This window comes from Conger conger, chromosome 2, assembly GCF_963514075.1.
Source record: "Conger conger chromosome 2, fConCon1.1, whole genome shotgun sequence".
NCBI lineage: Eukaryota > Metazoa > Chordata > Actinopteri > Anguilliformes > Congridae > Conger > Conger conger.
The window spans coordinates 523,608-541,700 of record NC_083761.1 but is presented as its reverse complement, the minus strand read 5'-3'; the positions used below and the strand labels follow the sequence as shown (position 1 = coordinate 541,700).

Genomic DNA, 18,093 nt, shown 5'->3' with positions numbered 1-18,093 from the left:
TGCACAGACTCTCCAGGGGCCAGAACACACAACCATCCATCAGAAACTCCACGGAGAGGGACGAGCTGTTCCAGTCATCCCACACAGCTTTCACTCTTTATAAATGCGCCAGTTAGGGTTAGGGTTAGGGTTAGGGTAGGGTAGGGTAGGGTAGGGGTAGGGGTTAGGGTAAGGTAGGGTAGGGTAGGGTAGGGTAGGGTAGGGTAGGGTAGGGTTAGGGTTAGGGTTAGGGTTAGGGTAGGGTTAGGGGTTAGGGGTTAGGGGTTAGGGTAGGGTAGGGTAGGGTAGGGGTAGGGGTTAGGGTAAGGTAGGGTAGGGTAGGGTAGGGTAGGGTAGGGTAGGGTAGGGTAGGGTTAGGGTTAGGGTTAGGGTTAGGGTTAGGGTAGGGTAGGGTAGGGTAGGGGTAGGGGTTAGGGTAAGGTAGGGTAGGGTAGGGTAGGGTAGGGTAGGGTAGGGTAGGGTTAGGGGTTAGGGTAAGGTAGGGTAGGGTAGGGTAGGGTAGGGTAGGGTAGGGTAGGGTTAGGGGTTAGGGTAAGGTAGGGTAGGGTAGGGTAGGGTAGGGTAGGGTAGGGTAGGGTAGGGGTTAGGAGACAGAGCAGGCTAACTCACAGAGGCACAAAGGGTCCAAGTGTGTTTGTTGGGGTCAGAAATCTGAACGTGGCGTTTGATATGAACAGTTATGTACGTCGCTTAGGATAAAACGTCTGCTACATGACTTGTAATGTAATGTACGGTACTGTAATGTAATGTAATGTAATGTAATTAATTGTAATGTCATTAATTGTAATGAAATGTAATGAAATGTAATGTAATTGAATGTAATTAATGTTTTTTGGGGAGGGTCTGTAATCTGAAAACTCAGCTGTGTGCTACTGAGATGGAAAAGCAGATGTTTAATAATAAAAGAGTTTTATTTGTTTTTCTAACAAACCCACAAGAATACTGTGAACCACAAGTAAAGCTCAAAGCTTTTATTTTTATATTTTATTCAGTTCTGAAACACGCACACAGACACACACTATAATCCAGCACCGGGGAAAGAAGATCTGGCCGGATACTGTCAGATTGAATGTGTATTACAGGAGACCAAATTCTCAGAGATTTCTTTTTGCAATTATCTTCAAACATTTCCACCACAGCGAGTTCAGAGTGAAAACCTCTGTGAAAATGCACTCCCCTTTCTTGAACTTTTTTCTTTTTTGTATTCAGAAGCTCTGGACAAAAGAAGCCAGGATGGATAGGGAAGATCTAGCAGCAGAGATTCATTCTTCCCTTCTTCCATCTGAAACGGATTTGCCCCAGCTGGGATCGAGAGAATCTCCCCCTCTTCTGTCAGAGTGACTGTGTGAGACAGGAGAAGGCTCCACAGAAGAAATATGATATTCTGTTTCTGAGCGTCCTGTTCACTGGGAATGTTGCAGATGGGGAATGTTACACACTGGAAATGTCACAAACTGGGAATGTCACATACTAGGAATGTCGCACACTGGGAATGTTGCACACTGGGAGTTGCACACTGGGAATGTCACACACTAGGAATGTCACACACTGGGAATGTTGCACACTGGGAGTTGCATACTGGGAATGTGACACACCCTGGAATTCTGTCACTGTCACCATCAGCTGAGGTTTGGGGGGGGGGGGGGGGGGGGGGTGTAACAGCATAGAGCTTTCCATCATTACCTTGGCAACAGATCCCCACATTTGCGATGACCTCACATCGTGAGTTAGACCAACATGCCCCGCCCACTGCACCCCACGACCGTCCCACTGGACCCCAGCGTCACAGCAAAAGCTCAATAACAGGAGCTTCACTCTACTCCATACTCCACTGTAAATGGATCCGTTTCCCGATAATGTGGTTAAAACAGCAGCACAGCAGACTCCCAGACTCTCATCCAGGAAGGGTCTCCTGGGCAAGCCACACCCCCTCCCAGAAACCACACCAACTCACTGAAGTCACACCCCATCACATTACATTACATTATTGGCATTTGGCAGACGCTCTTATCCAGAGTGACGTACAGTTGATTAGACTAAGCAGGAGACAATCCTCCCCTGAAGCAATGCAGGGTTAAGGGCCTTGCTCAAGGGCCCAACGGCTGTGCGGATCTTATTGTGGTTACACCAGGATTAGAACCGACGATCTTGGGTGTCCCAGTCATGTACCTTAACCACTACGCTACAGTCTTCTACCTTAACCACTACGCTACAGGCCTTAACCACTACGCTACAATCATGTACCTTAACCACTACGCTACAGGGTCATTTACCTTAACCACTACACTACAGTCATGTACCTTAACCACTACACTACAGTCATGTACCTTAACCACTACGCTACAGTCATGTACCTTAACCACTACGCTACAGTCATGTACCTTAACCACTACGCTACAGTCATGTACCTTAACCACTACGCTACAGTCTTGTACCTTAACCACTACACTACAGTCATGTACCTTAACCACTATGCTACAGTCATGTACCTGAACCACTACACTACAGGGTCATGTACCTCAACCACTACGCTACAGGGTCATTTACCTTAACCACTACGCTACAGGGTCATTTACCTTAACCACTACGCTACAGGGTCATTTACCTTAACCACTACGCTACAGGCCTTAACCACTACACTCCAGGGTCATTTACCTTAACCACTACGCTACAGGGTCATTTACCTTAACCACTACGCTACAGGGTCATTTACCTTAACCACTACGCTACAGGGTCATTTACCTTAACCACTACGCTACAGGGTCATTTACCTTAACCAGTAGGCTACTGGCCTTAACCACTACACTCCAGGCCACCCATGGCCTCCAGCTCTCTCTCCCCCTCCCACTCTCTCCCGCTCTCTCTCTCATGTTCTGAGTGATGTTTAAAAGACAGGAGAGCAGAAAGGAGAGCAAGATAGAGGAGATTGTGTGTGTGTGTGTGTGTGTGTATGTGTGTGTGTGTGTATGTGTGAGAGAGAGAGTGTGTGTGTGTGTGTGTGTGTGAGAGAGTGTGAGTGTGTGTGTGTGAGAGTGTGAGTGTGTGTGTGTGAGAGAGAGTGTGTGAGAGTGTGTGTGTGTGTGTGTGTGCGTGCATCGTGCATTACTGCGTGAGCTGTCTGCCCACCATCAATCAAAGCAAAGAGCACAAGCTGTAAAAACTACATTACCCAGCTTTCAATTCTGTGTATAAACCCTGCTGCTCTACAACTGTGAACCACAGCAAAAGGGAAAAGGGGAGAGGCCTACTACTACTGCTGCTGCTGCTGCTGCTGCTGCTACAACTATTATATTATATTATATTATATTATATTATATGATATTATTATTCATTTTATTTTCTTACATCTTGCATTAGCTTTAATTTTGAGAAGGAAGTCTGTTATTCCTGGCCAGTGTGTTTCAGAGGGTTTCACAGACATAGGTGACACCAGAACAATGTTTACATCACAGCTGTTCACCTGCTTCACACGGCCAAAACACCTGCAGCCATTTTTCTATAATATTATCATCACAAGGCAGAGAAACGCTGCAACACACATCACTGCCACAAGTTCTGATATTACATCAGTGCGATGCACAGATAATATTCATAAAGATGATCACGCACAGTAAACGAAGAATGTAGAAGAGCCACTATGCTTTTACTGCTTGCTATCCCATAATCCCGTGCGTGTTTCCAGGGAAACCGCCCTCTGTTCCCAGTGCTGCACTGTTACGCAAACACTCTCTCTGGAAACAGACAGGAAAGATTACAGAAATATCCAGCCAGCGAACAGATTCGATGCCTTTCACAGAAAACAATATTCCATCTCACACACAGGCACGTTTAGCAGGCAGTGCGTGTGTAAGTGTGCGTGTGTGCCAGTGTGTTTAGCAGGCGGTGCGTGTGTGTGCAAGTGTGTGTTTACGTGCGTCTATGTACTGAGGTAGGAGATGTGGTGTGAACAGAACAAACGTTCAGGGACATTCAGCATTCAGGAGTGTTCAGGGGGGTTGAGGAGTGTTCAGCAGGGTTCAGGTGTGTTCAGGTCAAGCAGTCAATGAGGACGGTCCTGACTAACACACCGTATGAACCGTACTGAACGTTAGCGTTAGCATTAGCACTGTTCCTGAAAAGCCGCTCTAAACCTCAGGCTTCAGCCCAGAGTCCAGGGAATACAGCGGATGAGCCGGAATGGGAGTCCTCCCGGGGAATGTGGGCGCGGCTCTGTGGAGATTGTTAGAGTCACACTGCTCTGTGCTCTGGGTGTCAGGCTCTGTGGAGATTGTTAGAGTGGAGTCACACTGCTCTGTGCTCTGGGTGTCAGGCTCTGTGGAGATTGTTAGAGTCACACTGCTCTGTGCTCTGGGTGTCAGGCTCTGTGGAGATTGTTAGAGTGGAGTCACACTCTGGATGTCATTTTAACTCCCACTCCTCTCTGCCACAGATTCCTCCCACATACTGCCCACATTCAGCCCAACGAGCCCTGCGCTAAATCTCTCTATAAACACCCAACCTCTCACTCAGAGAACCTCTCACCCTGTACCCGTAAATCTGTATGTTTGTGAGATTGAGAGAGAGAGAAAGCGAGAGAGAGAGATGTAAAACTGGTCGATCTGTTCTTGATCGTTTAATCAGCCAGATCAGTAGTTTGATCTGATGTGACTGAGCATGCCTGATGCAGGACAGCCTGTTCTGCTGTGAATGACTGATCTGAACAAACCCCCCCAGCAGGACAGAGACTATCCCCCCGACAGACTATCCCCCGACAGAGACTATCCCCCAACAGAGACTATCCCCAGACAGAGACTATCCCCAGACAGACTATCCCCCCGACAGACTATCCCCCGACAGAGACTATCCCCAGACAGAGACTATCCCCAGACAGACTATCCCCCCGACAGAGACTATCCCCCAACAGAGACTATCCCCAGACAGAGACTATCCCCAGACAGAGACTATCCCCCGACAGAGACTATGCCTTATAAGTACCAATCAGTTACACTCCAGCAGACCAGCTGATCAATATGAACCAATGACACGACGACTCCATCAACATCCTGTGGGAGGCGTCACTCTCACATGAGGGTCCCAGTTAAAGCCCTTTAAACAATTACTGTGCTAAACAGTGTTGAACTGGTGCGTGGCTGTGTTAAACTGTGCTAAACAGTGTTGAACTGGTGTGTGGCTGTGTTAAACTGTGCTAAACAGTGTTGAACTGGTGCGTGGCTGTGTTAAACTGTGCTAAACAGTGTTGAACTGGTGCGTGGCTGTGTTAAACTGTGCTAAACAGTGTTGAACTGGTGCGTGGCTGTGTTAAACTGTGCTAAACAGTGTTGAACTGGTGCGTGGCTGTGTTAAACTGTGCTAAACAGTGTTGAACTGGTGCGTGGCTGTGTTAAACTGTGCTAAACAGTGTTGAACTGGTGCGTGGCTGTGTTAAACTGTGCTAAACAGTGTTGAACTGGTGCGTGGCTGTGTTAAACTGTGCTAAACAGTGTTGAACTGGTGCGTGGCTGTGTTAAACTGTGCTAAACAGTGTTGAACTGGTGTGTGGCTGTGTTAAACTGTGCTAAACAGTGTTGAACTGGTGCGTGGCTGTGTTAAACTGTGCTAAACAGTGTTGAACTGGTGCGTGGCTGTGTTAAACTGTGATAAACAGTGTTGAACTGGTGCGTGGCTGTGTTAAACTGTGATAAACAGTGTTGAACTGGTGTGTGGCTGTGTTAAACTGTGTTAAACAGTGTTGAACTGGTGCGTGGCTGTGTTAAACTGTGATAAACAGTGTTGAACTGGTGTGTGGCTGTGTTAAACTGTGATAAACAGTGTTGAACTGGTGTGTGGCTGTGTTAAACTGTGTTAAACTGGTATGTGGCTGTGTTGAACTGTGTTAAACTGGTATGTGGCTGTGTTGAACTGTGTTGAACTGGTATGTGGCTGTGTTAAACTGGTGTGTGGCTGTGTTAAACTGGTGTGTGGCTGTGTTAAACTGGTGTGTGGCTGTGTTCAACTGTATTGAATTGGTGTGTACAGAACAGCATGAGGGAGCAGGTCATGTGACTGGTCATGTGACTGGAGTGCTGAAGCAGCAGCTCCTGCTGTGTGTGGGTGGGACTCGGGCACATGACTGACACTGCTGTTACCACAGCAACAGGCTGATTCACAAGTCAAAGTGGTGGATAAAAGGTTAAAAGCCTTAATTATCTGTGTGTGTGTGTGTGTGTGAGTGTGTGTGTGTGTGTGTGTGTGAGTGTGTGTGTGTGTGTGTGTGTGTGTGTGTGTGTGTGTGTGTGTGTGACCACAAACCAAAACCACCTGTAAAAATACTCTCCTAACACAAACAAGTTCTTCACTCTGTTCAACAGCTAATGAGTCAGAGAGACAACCCTGCACTGTACACACGGGATTTCAGTTTCCTGTGAACACATTCACTTTTTAGCACTGTGTAACATCAGTCTTAATTCCTCACAGTGCAAATGTGGCAGTCATTACCTTGACTAATATGAATTGGCCTCATTGAGAGAAGGTCTGAATCTTGTTATTTGAATTCTATAGACATATAAAGGGCTGTAACATGTTGTGCTGATACCTTGATGTTGGCGTAAGGGCGGATACATTTAATTTCTAGTCTTTTGTGAGGCTTTCTGGCAAATGCAAACATTTCACTTGAAATGTTTTTCTGTGCTTAACTTCATTTTAATGACTTATCTGTACATTATAACTCAGAGTCTCTCACAGAGGGGACAGAAGTCTGAATGTGTGTTAGGAGAGAGACCACTCTAGATAAGACCAGCCTGGACAGACCCAGCTCATTTCCCTAATGTAGGTCACTCCATATGTCTCTCTTCTCTCCCCATCTCCCCTTCTCCCCCATCTCCCCCTCTCCCCCCTCTCTCTCCTCTCCCTCTCAGGAAACAGATAGGTGACCCTGGAAGTGTCCCTCACTGATAAAGATGACATCACCCTTTCCACACACACACCCTCTCAGCACTGAGCAGCAGAGTGCGGGTTCCCTCACAAACCAGAGAATCCAGGACGGTTTCCTCCTTTTCACTTCCATCTGCCAAATTTAGAGGCTGCAATAATTGTGTACGCAATACTCAGAAAGTACCCCTGAGCTATGGACAAGTCGCACTGTGGAGAATAAACAACACTACCCCGTGGGAAATGTGAGTTTATAAAGTTAACCTACGTTAACCTATGTCCTCTCTTTTAAACTGAGAAATCTAACTGTGTGCAGGAGCAGTAATCAGATTTCCAGTCACCTGAACATTCCCATGCAGAAAGTACCCTTTTAATCCCTCAATAATCTAACTGAATACGTTCTGCTCAAGCAGACCTACTGCTGTAACATGGTGTAACATAGGCCAGGTCTCACAGGCACCTGCAGTTTACAGCCCTGCTGAAGCCCACAGCAAACCTCAGAGCCAGGAGAGATAACCTAACATCACAGAGGTTATCTTCTGTGGTAACATCACCTGACTCCACACACCCCTTAAGCCGGCAGGATTGGCTGTTAACGCAGTTTCCCCGTGTGAGTGCCACAGAACTGCAGCAGGGTTTGTCTGTGCACTCTTTCATCTCCTGTTTTTGCAAATTGATCTGCCTGTTTCAGGAAAGCAGGCCATAAAGCACCTCTCTCCCTCTGCACTGAACCCAATGGCGCAGTGCAATAAGAGTCTGAGTCTGGCAGCCTTGCTGGGCCGGACTCTGTGCTTCGGGTTAAAACAACAGCAGTGATATTGAGACACTTATGGAGGAGGAGCCACACAGCCTCTGGGCGAAGAGATCAGATCCTGTGTGGATCTGCAGGACTGGGAGGGGCTCAGCCAGGGCGACACATACAGAACAAATGTTTTAATAAAAATGACTCAATCTGCATCTCACACAGCCATGGGGAACGCCTTCTCAAATAAACACACACACACACACACACACACACACACACACACACACACACACACACACACACTCACTCACTCACTCACATACACACATCTAATACTCAGTTCCTGTTATACCACAGATACCACACACACACATACACACACACCAAATACTCAGTGCCTGCTATACCACAGATACCACACACAAACATACACACACACACACACACACACACACACACACACACACACCAGACACCCTGGAGACTGCAACACTAACCCCGAGCAGCAGAGGGCAGTACTGGGTCCAGATACTGAGACACAGGGTCCAGGCTCTGAGACAGGGTCTGAGACACAGGGTCCAGGCTGAGACACAGGGTCCAGGGTGAGACACAGGGTCCAGGCTCTGAGACACAGGGTCCAGGCTCTGAGACAGGGTCTGAGACACAGGGTCCAGGCTGAGACACAGGGTCCAGGCTCTGAGACACAGGGTCCAGGCTCTGAGACACAGGGTCCAGGCTCTGAGACAGGGTCTGAGACACAGGGTCCAGGCTGAGACACAGGGTCCAGGCTCTGAGACAGGGTCTGAGACACAGGGTCCAGGCTGAGACACAGGGTCCAGGCTCTGAGACACAGGGTCCAGGCTCTGAGACACAGGGTCCAGGCTGAGACACAGGGGCGAGGTCAGGGCCAGCTGGTAAGCAGGCGGTGTAAATTTTACATGAGGCCCTGCAGCCCACGGGACCCTGATCCCTATCCCAGACCCGCCCAGCATCTGCGGGCTGGGTCCAGTTACATCACCCTGCCACTCAGAACCGCCCAGCAGCTGGAGCGCCGCGGGTCTGCTTCCCGGATCCAATTGAGCCGGCACCGCCACGTTAAACACGGTCCGATCCCGATAAAGACGGCCCGGTTCTGTTACAGACCGCTCCGGTGTGTTTCTGACCTTTCTCTGCCATGAACAGGCAGCCTTCCCTTCCCTTCATAAACATCTCCAGTTACGGATGTTCTCCGCTCGGACATGCTGTCCCTCTGACAGTGAGGACGGCCCGCTCAGCGGTGAGCTCCAGAGGAGACCCACAGCCCACTCAGCGCTGAGCTCCAGAGGAGACCCACAGCCCACTCAGCGGTGAGCTCCAGAGGAGACCCACAGCCCACTCAGCGGTGAGCTCCAGAGGAGACCCACAGCCCACTCAGCGGTGAGCTCCAGAGGAGACCCACAGCCCACTCAGCGGTGAGCTCCAGAGGAGACCCACAGCCCACTCAGCGGTGAGCTCCAGAGGAGACCCACAGCCCACTCAGCGGTGAGCTCCAGAGGAGACCCACAGCCCACTCAGCGGTGAGCTCCAGAGGAGACCCACAGCCCACTCAGCGGTGAGCTCCAGAGGAGACCCACAGCCCACTCAGCGGTGAGCTCCAGAGGAGACCCACAGCCCACTCAGCGGTGAGCTCCAGAGGAGACCCACAGCCCACTCAGCGGTGAGCTCCAGAGGAGACCCACAGCCCACTCAGCGGTGAGCTCCAGAGGAGACCCACAGACAGCAGAAGAAAAGGACAGAAATGGCGCTTAATGGCCCACGAGGATGTCTGGTCAAACCCGACACATAGCGGGATCTGGACAGCTTCCTACAAACGCCTCTCCTGGGCTGCCGATCTGCACGTCTCCGCCTGTTCGGCTGCCCGGCCATTCTCCCAATCCCGCTTTCCCAATCCCGGTGCCTGGATCATGAAGCAGGATTACTGAACTGGATAACTGCTGAGTAAAACCCAGAACAGCTCTTTTAACTTCAGTCCATGTTCCAGATTTGGGAGGGTTCCAGGTTTTAATCAGTGCAGTTACCCAGCTAACTCAGTAATCCTGCTTTGTGGGGTTTACTCAGTGCAGTTACCCAGCTAACTCAGTAATCCTGCTTGGTGGGGTTTACTCAGCGCAGTTATCCAGCTAACTCAGTCATCCTGCTTTGTGAGTTTTACTCAGTGCAGTTATCCAGCTAACTCAGTAATCCTGATTTGCGGATTCTATGAGTTTATGGGAAGTTTATGCAGGAAGAGAAGATTCTGGAATGGTCTTGTATGCTGAAAAGGATCCCAACAAATTCAAGAATACATCCAAGACTCCTGTGTTAAAGGCCGAAGGGGATAGAAGTGCCATATAAATGCAGTCCATTTACCATCCACTGAGGCTACACCCAGCCCATGGGAGCGCCCTGCGTGACACAGTAACTCCCCACAGCTCATCACAGGGTCAAAGGTCGCAGACACCTGCTCAGATCCCACAGTGCTGTGCACAGGGAGCTCCGGGACGATTTCACAGTGGAATGGAAGACCTTCCAAAATGGCGATTTCCCTCTGAGGACTTGAGTGGAGAGAGGCCCAGCCCGGGGAGCCTGTCAGCTGCCGCATGACACAATGGAGCAGCGAGGCGAAGGCGAACAAAACAGAACAATTCCAGATGTCCGAGAGTGACTCCACCCCTCCCGATCCCGCCGGGAACGCCGAGCGCTGCTTCCCATGAAATTCCGGCCGGGCCTCACGTTATCGGAGCGACGTCAGCCGCTGTCCCTCAGCCAGGGAGACGCAACACACCCCGTCCCAAATTCCACACACACCCCGCTCCCCTTTCCACAAAGAGCCCTCTCAGCTGCCTGGGGCCGGGCCACTTCAGCAGGAAGGACAGCCGCACCAGGGCTGGCAAACGGCCCCTGTCTCTGTGCGCGGTTCTGCATTAATGCAGTATTTCAGTAAACACATTGCAATCACGAAATGAAGTTTCACCAGAGGTTATAATTTTAGAACATAGAGCATTACTCAACCATACCCCATCCCACATTCCACTGCGACACAAAAAATCCAAGGGCGGAATTTCAAAATGTTAAAAATCTGGAAAATTCTGGAGTCTGGAGCTCCAGCGTGAATGTGGGATGAACCAGCACATTCATCATGATGCGTTAGGCAGTACAGAGCAGGCCTGGGCAGCGTTAGCACAGCGCTAATGTTGTTTCAGAAGGACCGCCCTTCCGGCCTGGCCCAGACTCAGGCACTAATCCCCTCTCCCCCCCACCCCTCTCTCTCTCCCTACCCTGCCCCTCTCTCTCTCCCCCCCACCCCTCTCTCTCTCCCTACCCTGCCCCTCTCTCACTCCCTCCCCATCTCTGCTGACACTAAGGGGCTCCTCTCAGAGTTGTCTTGATGGGTGGGGTGTGTCTGGCTGTCAGGTTTTGGGGGGCACTCCCCCACCTCAGTACCCAGTAGGAATACACCCCACCTTCACCCCAAAGTCCCGTTTAGAACGGGAAATCTGTGAAACACACAGTATAAGAGCTCCATACGCTCTTACTGAGACACAGACAGCAGGAACATGAATTATGCATGCAGTAACCAACTGCTTTAATCCCTACCGTGGTAAAATCAGTCTTAGGACGTCCTAATTTCTCAGATTTCATGAGTATCGTATCAGGATCATGAGCAGAACTGAAATGATATTTTTATTGAAACTGAAACGCAGGCAGGTGAGTGGAACAGGCAGGTGAGTGAATATTACTGCAGTCCAACAGGCTGAATAACTTCAGAAAAGAGTTCTGCTCTCTTTTGCCATCAGCTTATTTTCTTAAATTGGGTTTTGTTTGTTTTTGCTAAAAGCTTCCCTCAGATTTGTAAATTATTATTCAACATAACAAATAATAAAATGGTGGGGGGATAAAGGCATCTGATTGGATAATAAAATGGAGGGGGGATAAAGGCATCTGATTGGATAATAAAATGGAGGGGGGATAAAGGCATCTGATTGGATAATAAAATGGAGGGGGGATAAAGGCATCTGATTGGACACGGTCCCACTGGGGTACACAGTCACGGCTAAACAGACGGATAAAATGGATCTTGTCTGTTTCGGAAGCACAGTGTTAGGACTGTGTGCATTTTATTTAGAACACAGAGCAAGTGCCTCAGAATGACTCACAGAGCAGAACGCAACGTTACCATATCAATTCTGAACACAAAATAACATTGTTTTCTTATAAAAAACAATTTTGAACACAAATCGACTTTTTATAAGAACAACTGTTGTTGGCTGGGCCACGGCAAGCTCCCAGGTTCAGGCTCTGAGCCCCAGTTACTGAACACCAGCTACTGAACACCAGCTACTGAACACCAGCTACTGAACACCAGTTACTGAACACCAGCTACTGAACACCAGTTACTGAACACCAGCTACTGAGCACCCGTTACTGAACACCACTTACTGAACACCAGCTACTGAACACCAGTTACTGAACACCAGCTACTGAGCACCCGTTACTGAACACCACTTACTGAACACCAGCTACTGAACACCAGCTACTGAACACCAGCTACTGAACACCAGCTACTGAGCACCCGTTACTGAACACCACTTACTGAACACCAGCTACTGAGCACCCGTTACTGAACACCAGTTACTGAACACCAGCTACTGAACACCAGTTACTGAACACCAGCTACAGGCTTCACTCACCTCCCTGTGCTGCCACACACACACCCCACACACTCCACACACTCCACACTCAGGCCCTGTGCTGTCAGACACTGCACACACACACTCCACACACACTCCACACACACTCCACACCTGAAGGACTGCAGCCACTCCAAATGCCACTTTACAGTCCAGACACAGAGAGATATTAGGCTTTTACTCTGGGTCACTGGAGTGTGTTTGTACTTTTGCTAAGGGCAATGAGCATGTTTATGTTCATGTCTATGTTGGTGACAATAGAACTTAAATGTACTATGATTTCAGTCGAGCGACATTCTGTTACTGGACTATGAACTGGACTTCACACATCACTCAACACAAACACCCAGACAAACAGACACACAGGCACACAGGGCACTGAACACAAGTATCAATGTGTTACCCAAACATAACACACCACACACACTGGAGGATAATAATAATAACGATAATGATAATAATAATATTAATAATAATAATATAATGTGTGATTTATCTGACGCTTTTATCCAAAGTGGCTTACAGCTGATTAGGCTAAACAGCAATCGCCCCTGGGGTAATGTAGGGTTAAGGGCCTTGCTCACAGCTCCACTGATCTTATTATGGCTACACTGGGGCTTGAGCCAGGTCCCAGTCATGTACCTTAGCCACTAGGCTACAGGCTGCCCCAGTCATGTACCTTAGCCACTAGGCTACAGGCTGCCCCAGTCATGTACCTTAGCCACTAGGCTACAGGCTGCCTCAGTCATGTACCTTAGCCACTAGGCTACAGGCTGCCTCAGTCATGTACCTTAGCCACTAGGCTACAGGCTGCTTCAGTCATGTACCTTAGCCACTAGGCTACAGTCTGCCCCAGTCATGTACCTTAGCCACTAGGCTACAGGCTGCCCCAGTCATATACTTTAGCCACGAGGCTACAGGCTGCCCCAGTCATATACCTTAGCCATGAGGCTACAGGCTGCCCCAGTCATATACCTTAGCCACGAGGCTACAGGCTGCCCCAATAACATATAAACAGTAAGCACAGCCATAAGTTCAGCTGAATCTTATCAATGGATAAAAGTTATCAAAGTCTGGTTATCCAACGCTGGAACAGATGTGTCATTCCCAGGCGAGGAGAGAATGTTCCAGAGTGAGTGACCTTCTTCTCTCTCTGGGAACAGAGCAGTTTGGGGGACCACTGTCATCTGCCCCAAACAACAACAGCCCCATTGAGGGGGGGGGGGGATCAGGAAATGCCAGACTACCTCATTACTGCAGTGACATACACCAGACTGTGCTCAGGAGAATAGAGACAGTGTCCTGCACTGAGAGACTCTCCCAGTCACTCTTATTGAGTCTGACTGCTGGAACTCAGCAGACAAAGCCCCACAGACAGACAGACAGACAGACAGACACACACACAGGCAGCAGGGCCTGTTTACTGGAGCAGTACAGCCCTGGGAGTCTTCCTGCTATCTGATTAGTTTCTATTCTCTGATTGGTTTTAGTAGGCTTTAGTCAGTGCTAAATGTTCACTATATGAAAACGTAAATAAATAAGTCAGTTTTAACTTAACATATTTTAGTCTTAGATTTTGATTATGAATCTTATTTAGTTCTACTCTATTGCTCGATAAGACAAATCTTTTGCCTTGAGACGGTTTTACTCATTTCAAGACTTCTTGAGAGAAAAAACACAATTTTATGTCTCAGTTGTGTTGAGACGGTTCTGTAGTGTTATTGCTCCAGAGGAGTGGCTTGAGTTATTGCCTCACATTGGAGCCCCACCCACATGAGATCATCAGAACGACTGACCGCTGGTGTGTCAGCAAAACACATCCCTGGAATTTAGCCAGAATTATCTCAAATCGGTCAGGCTCATAGTGCTGTAAGGTTATGAGCAGCCTGGTCAGGCTCATAGTGCTGTAAGGTTATGAGCAGCCTGGTCAGGCTCATAGTGCTGTAAGGTTATGAGCAGCCTGGTCAGGCTCATAGTGCTGTAAGGTTATGAGCAGCCTGGTCAGGCTCATAGTGCTGTAAGGTTATGAGCAGCCTGGTCAGGCTCATAGTGCTGTAAGGTTATGAGCAGCCTGGTCAGGCTCATAGTGCTGTAAGGTTATGAGCAGCCTGGTCAGGCTCATAGTGCACAACCTATAGTTCTGCAGGCCGTATGTAACAGCTCTCCTGTAGTTCTGCAGGCTGTGTGTAACAGCTCTCCTGTAGTTCTGCAGGCTGTGTGTAACAGCTCTCCTGTAGTTCTGCAGGCTGTGTGTAACAGCTCTCCTGTAGTTCTGCAGGCTGTGTGTAACAGCTCTCCTGTAGTTCTGCAGGCTGTATGTAACAGCTCTCCTGTAGTTCTGCAGGCTGTGTGTAACAGCTCTCCTGTAGTTCTGCAGGCTGTGTGTAACAGCTCTCCTGTAGTTCTGCAGGCTGTGTGTAACAGCTCTCTTGTAGTTCTGCAGGCTGTGTGTAACAGCTCTCCTGTAGTTCTGCAGGCTGTGTGTAACAGCTCTCCTGTAGTTCTGCAGGCTGTGTGTAACAGCTCTCCTGTAGTTCTGCAGGCTGTGTGTAACAGCTCTCTTGTAGTTCTGCAGGCTGTGTGTAACAGCTCTCCTGTAGTTCTGCAGGCTGTGTGTAACAGCTCTCCTGTAGTTCTGCAGGCTGTGTGTAACAGCTCTCCTGTAGTTCTGCAGGCTGTGTGTAACAGCTCTCTTGTAGTTCTGCAGGCTGTGTGTAACAGCTCTCCTGTAGTTCTGCAGGCTGTGTGTAACAGCTCTCCTGCAGTTCTGCAGGCTGTGTGTAACAGCTCTCCTGCAGTTCTGCAGGCTGTGTGTAACAGCTCTCCTGTAGTTCTGCAGGCTGTGTGTAACAGCTCTCCTGTAGTTCTGCAGGCTGTGTGTAACAGCTCTCTTGTAGTTCTGTCTTTGAAGCTGAAGTTGGTGGAGCTCCCCCCCCCCCCCCCCCCCCACATGGAGCCCCTCAGCCCCAGAGTGGCACCCTGATCACACCCCCACAGGCCGCTCAGCCAGGCAAACCTGCTGTTCATCTCTTCACCTCACTTAACGGCTGAAGTATCTGCTAAATTTAACATCAACACAGGCGCCCCCATCCCCTACGACCTTATCACACCGAGCTCGTCACTTCCGGGGTCCACAGATTAGATAACGAGACAGCCAGCGAACCTCATTACGCATACGGTAATGCAGTTTAAGAAAAATGAAGCCAGTTCAATAACAGCGTATGATTTACCTCTCAATCAATGACTAACGGCTTACAGTAACGTCAACACCCACCGACAGGAGGAGGAAACTAATTTTGGGGGTTCTTGTCAATAACGGCAGCAGGCCTACTTCAATCTTTTCCTCTTTATTATTATTTTTTCCCCAATACATCTTTTTGTGCAAGTTATTTCTCATTTTGAATCATCCTACAGCAACACGGTTTCGCATGTGCATTTCGCAGAGAAGCGTGTGGGTGGGATGCTGAGATCCAGCCCCGCGGTGGTCTTCAGAGGACTGCGGGGAAGGGCTGCCTTAGAGCCGACTCCCGTGCTTCCTCTCAGCGCTAACGCGGTTAGTGTGCAACCTGGGCCGCCGCCCGGCCGTGCTGCAGACCGGCCGAGTCTAACCGCATTAATGCAGCAGCACTATAGCGCTTCAGCACTGGGGGCTAAAGCGAATAAAGTTACCCAGGATATGCGCGGTCTCTGTTGACATTGCAGATGACCACTTACAATCTTGGAAAAAAACTGGCCTATTGATTTTTCCTCCCATTAGTGCGCTGCTTCTGTAAGAATTTAAGTACCGAATCTGGGTGTGTCAGCAAACAACCTGTGGAAAATTAGCGATAGCGTGTAAATTATCGCCAAGTTGCCCGTTTGGTATACAGTTAAAAAGCGTTTCCACTTGCGTTATTGTCCCAACAGAGTGTTAAAATGTCTGGGGGGTGTCCGGAGCGACACTGGATAGGTTGCACTGCAGAGCTATGAACCCACCATAACAACAGCGGGCGACTACCTGTGCCTTTCATCACAAATAAAATCACTAAGTCTGAGGTCAAAGGAGACAATAGCAATTTGTCATTGAATCCGCGTTGTAATAATGCGCCAATATACCCCAGTAGCCAGTATGCAATGCAAATCTACATTTCACATAGCTGTAAAACGGGATTAATTCGCGTACACGGTCATATCCAGATAAAATGTCCCCAGCGGAAGCAGGGCTTGTCCTTAGTACGCGCCACCATCAGCCTCCGATCCGCACGACCACGCCTGTGTGCATCCTCGCCCCACAGTACCGTTATCCCAGCGGCTTATGCACCGTCCATGTTCATACGCTTCGCCGTGTAGGCTACTCGGCCCTATACAAAATAATAATAATAACAATAATAATAATAATAACCACCGCTACCGTTTATTACAAATCAGAAACGAACGTATCAGTGTGGTGACCTAATATTTACATTTGGAAATAAACAACTGCCATCTGCAATATCTCATACGCGAATACGGGAGAGTGGCGCATATAGCGTTTTTACTTCGTCCTCTGTGGCACACAACCAAGGGGTAAATATTCCGGCTGAATATTAACCAGGATTATTTTAGCCATGAAATTCATTTTATAGGTGCAAAAAAAGATGTTAATCACCTTTCGTTCCTCGTTTACCTTATCGCCCTGCGTCCATATCGCCATACAGTAAAGCCATTTTAATACAACAGCAGCGATCACTGTCGTTTCGAGCTGTTTATTGCTCGCTCTTGCACTGCAGCCGCAGTGATAGGCATTTTCGTAGCCACAGACTTCGCTTTGATGTGGTTAAATCGTTGTTTTTACTTACCAACCAAACACTGTGTAGCGAACTTCACCGCCGAGGACCATGCAGCGAGCACCGCGGAGGTGGAAGAGCAGGGAGTGAGTGGAAGAATGATCCGCACTGCCCCCTTTCCCCAGCGCCAACTGCAGCACTGATTCGCAGGGCGGAGAGGCGGCGCTACAGCGATACACACATAGGCGCCAGGCCCCACCGAACCAAATTACCGCAAGCGACGAGAAACAAACACTACTGAGATAGAGAAACGGCGATGAGCTGGCATTTCGTGCTCGTGCATCAATACATTTATGGAGAATATGGTGATGCGTATGCTGGGTAGTGATTAGTGGTCGTACGAAAACAAAAACCGGTCTACTGTTTGACAGTCGTTATCATACTCACTGTACGTCCAATCAGATGCGTTGCATGAGTTTATTTGATTATTATTGCGCCTCTTACAACAATAATTGTGTTCCAATCTGGAGTTTGCGTTTGTGGATTAACACGGGGCGTTAACTGGACAAACTTAAAATATTTTGCACACATAATATCGTAAGGTGGTCATTTCACAAATCAATCAATAGCTACTTTCTTCATAGAGACTCAAAACTCATTCTGTGCCTGTTGACACAAATGTGTTATTCCTGTAGTCAAGAGGAACAGCAGGCCAGGTTCTGGGCTGTACACCATTTAACACAACCTTGGGGTATGCTGCTTATTGAACCCAACCCTTTGGTCCTTAAATGGCTACAATTATGTCCCAATTCTCAGTGAACTATGTGACCCTATTTCTAGAGAATGTCAAAAAAAGAAAAAAAATGATTTGGAGTCAAAGTTAGAGAACTTAAGGATGCAAATCAGAGGAAATTCAATTTAAGTGCACAGTTTATGTCAAACAATAATGTACAGAATTGTTTTCCAAACATACAACACACAGTGGACA

General features: G+C 48.6%; 1 protein-coding gene across 1 annotated transcript in view; it reads right to left on the bottom strand.

Moving 5' to 3' along the window:
- Positions 1 to 17,297, bottom strand: part of LOC133114386 (spectrin beta chain, non-erythrocytic 1) — a 79,827-nt gene extending 62,530 nt beyond the window's left edge. Inside the window, exon 1 of the mRNA XM_061223711.1 lies at positions 17,178 to 17,297. The gene's annotated coding sequence lies outside the window, so the exon portion shown is untranslated. The remainder of the gene's footprint in view (positions 1 to 17,177) is intronic.
- Positions 17,298 to 18,093: the final 796 nt, after the last annotated feature.